At 53.2% G+C, this 3,553-nt stretch overlaps 1 protein-coding gene across 2 annotated transcripts in view; it reads left to right on the forward strand.

The window, feature by feature from the left end:
- Positions 1-3,553, forward strand: part of MYT1 (myelin transcription factor 1) — a 72,709-nt gene that overhangs the window by 17,369 nt on the left and 51,787 nt on the right. The gene's annotated exons all lie outside the window — the stretch shown is intronic.

The raw sequence follows: 3,553 nt of genomic DNA on the forward strand, positions 1-3,553 counted from the left end.
ATTTTGATGAAATCCTATATATATATAAATATATATAAAATAATCTTTTTCTTCTTTTACAACTTCTGCTTTTGGAGTCATATCTAAAATAATGATTGGTTGGCACAAAGTCAAGAAGATTAGTTCTTGTACCTCTGAGCTCTAGCTCTGGAAAGTAATCCATTGTGAATTCTCTTCTGTGTAGATGTGAGAAGATCCACCTTCATTCTCTTAAATATCAAGTTGTCTTAGCACATTTGTCAAAAACCCTGTTCTCCCATTGTTGACAATCGGTTGGTCGTGAATGTAAGGGCTCCCAATTCTGCCCTGTTCCCACGTGGCCGTCATCATGTGGCCACCATTACGCGACCATCATGCCACACTGCCTTGATTGTTGCAGCTCCGTAGAAATCAGTGTGAGTCTTCCAATTTTGTTCTTTTTCAAAATTGTCATTATCCTTTAATTGTCATATGGATTTTAGAGTGAGTTTTTCAGTTTTTGTAATTAAACAAAGCAAACCAAAAGAGCCAGAGAGGTCAGAGTGGTTAGTCTGGTGAGATTCGAAAAACAGCCAGGAATTTGGGCTTAACATGACCCCAGCCAAGCCCCAGGAGGATATGCAGTTTTGGCAGGCTGGCGATGGCTACAATGCTCAAGGAAATCCAGTGAATATTAAGAAGATAGACCCTTCTGGGAGGGGTCTTCAATAGGCCTTGTGTTTGGGAATGGCTACAACAGCAGAGTGAGAAGGAAGTGTTGGGGGCCATCTGGGTTGAGGAACGGACAAGACCCTGAGCTGAACATGGTCTCATTGCTGTGACCAGAGGCCTGAGGGGGACAGCAGTACCACGAGGGGTGAGTCCATCCCTGGTCTTCGTCCTGTCCCTGGAAATGGCATGTTCCAGACCCAGCAGGCAGGTCCCAGGTCTGCTAGGGAAAGGGGATTTCATAAGGACAGGGGAGACGGGACTGCAGCTTGGCTCTGAGCACCTCCTAGCCTGGTCTCTGGCTCAGTGCAGGACAGTCTCTTCTCCATGGATGCGTGAAAGTCGCCAGCTGTTCTTTAGGAAGCTTGCCTGCCTACTGGAGTTCCGTAAAGTGAGTCTAGGCCATTGTGGGGAAAGACACGAGGGCAGCGTCAGGTCACAGGACTCAAGGTGCAAAGATGGTCTCTAGAAAAGGTGCCCAGGCCAGTGCCTTGCTATTTGAGACACTCGGCATGTCAGGGACTCTGACATCTGTCTCCTGCGTCAATGAGCAGGGCTACTCAATGAATTCTTTAGAGACTTACAGACTCCAAAGAAAGTGCCAGTCTTGACAAAAACATCTTCCTCCCTAAGATCCCTGGTAAGAATGGGGGTGATGGTGACAGCAGCGCCTGCACCCCTCGCCGTGAAGCCCTCTCCACACGTCTCACAATCTCCGATACTTCCTTCTTTCCCCTTCATAGATGAAAAGTTAAGTCTCAGAGAGGCTGGGCTGATGACACCGCCCTGTGCGAGCTGTGGGCCCCCTTGGGCAATCACCAGGTGTACAGGGAACAGCCTTAACACCAGCAAGGGTACCCTGATGGAACGCCCTCAGTGGCTTTGCTGCTGTGGGTGGCAGAGGCAGCCCTCCAGAGGGATAGACGACCCCAAGATCCTAGCACTTTGCCTGAGCAGACGTAGAGCCCAGGACTGACTTAGAAGAGGGGGCAGGTCTCGAGGGAGAACCCCTCAGGGCTCTGATATTGGGTGAGGGTGGAAAAGAGCACTAGTGAGCTGCTTATCCCCATGAACCAGCCACTGCAGAGGCTTTCACGGTCACACCTGCGGGGTCCTCTTGGGAGGCGGCCTCTCTGGAATGCCCGGTTGGTACCTGGTGCAGGTGTGCGTGGGGAGGGGGCAGGAACAGTTCTACCATCTCCCAGACCTATGCCCTTCCCTCCAGCTCAGTCACGCGCATATTTACATCTGTCCCCGTAACAAGAAATCCCACCAGTCTTGTTAATCGGCCCCTGTGCAGGCTCCACGGCTTTCCTTCCGGGAGTGTTCTCAGGAAGTGAGCCCTGCGCTCTTGGGGGCCTGGCCGTGTCACCATGGAGAGGGCACACAGAGAGCCTCATGCCCTGTCGCCAAAGTGTGACGAGCACTCTGAGGGCACTGACCTGTTTGTTCCCAGCATGGGTTTCCTCTCTCTGCCCACAGGGTCTTGCCATTCCAACCTTGGCCTGGCCTCCTGGTTAGCTAGGGTTACAGGTGCCAGCTGCTCATCAAGCCCGTCTGCTCGCATTGGCCCGGGACCTAAACCCAGGCCTCCCGTGAGGCTCTGTCATTTGCGGGGGTGCCTTCCTGTTCTGAAACCCCTTGGGGTCTGCTGTATATGCCTGTGAGCTCAGTGTCAGGGCCCCTGACAGCACACATTTCTGCCACGGGTTTGAGAGTTGATTTCCTGGTGAGCAGGCTTGGCTGCCCCTATAGGCACTGCACCCCCATGCAGGTGTTAACCCTGTTTTACAGATGAGGACCTAGAGAGCCCCAGAGATCTCAGGTTGTGCAAAAGTCCCACAGCTTCCTCTTCACTGGACCCTGGAGTCTGGTCTGTGCAATGACCTCCTGTGGCTGGTTCGCAGCTCCGTTTCGGCAGGAGCATGCACAGCAGGTGCATGCCAGGTCCTCGCCGCTCACCCCGCCCTGTGCATTGTACCTTCCCCAAACAACTAGAGGTGCTGCTCTCTGCATTTTCTCCAGAGTAACCTGAGGCCCTGCAGTGGGACAAGAGGTGCCTGGGACCAGGAGGGTGGCATTCCAGGAGACGGGGTGTGGGGTGTACACCACTGTCGTGAAGGAGGAGAGGTAATGGGAAAGACAGCCCTGTGCCTTCAGCCAGACCGAACTCCCTTTCAAGGAGAGCGCAGAACAGATGCAGGATATTCATTTCCTGTTTTTATTGTCAGTTACTTAATGACCTTCCTTTGAAAAGCCCCAGTTGTAGAAGCAGGTTGTCATGGAAACAGGGAGTGACGTGCAGGGAATAGGTACACAATGCATTTCTTTGTCACGTCCAGCTGATGTGCCCAGCCTCTGCTTAAATGTGTGAATTTATGTGAGGAATTAAATATTAACTGGAGGCACTGCCCGGAGAGAGGCAGAAACACAGGCAGAGAAAAGATGCCCAAAACGGGGACAGAGAGGGGCTGGCTCTGTGGCCGCAGGCGGAGAGGCCTCCGGGCTCCAGCAGAGGACGCTTGGCTCTGCTGGTGGCTCTGGAGAAGCGGGTAGAGCAATGTCCCTTCCTTCTTCTCTCGCTGTGCACTCTCTGGAGTCAGCGAAGGATCTGGTTGCAATGTGAATGCTTCCTCATCAGTCAGTTCATTTCCGGATTTGCTCACCTGACCTGCTCCAGCACCCTTGGTCAGACTGGGCCACCCCCGTGGAGAGCCACCCCCAGCCCAGGCCTGCTCGTAAAAGGCCACCAGGGTTGGGGGGGGCGGGACAGAGGAGTGCAGGTCGTGGATGCGTTTGGGGCACTCCTACTTCAAAGCTTGGGGCTGCACCTTGTCCATCGTTCTGGAGGATTCCTGAAAGGAGG

The sequence above is a fragment of the Tupaia chinensis genome, unplaced genomic scaffold, assembly GCF_000334495.1.
Source record: "Tupaia chinensis unplaced genomic scaffold, TupChi_1.0 Scaffold144472_1, whole genome shotgun sequence".
NCBI lineage: Eukaryota > Metazoa > Chordata > Mammalia > Scandentia > Tupaiidae > Tupaia > Tupaia belangeri.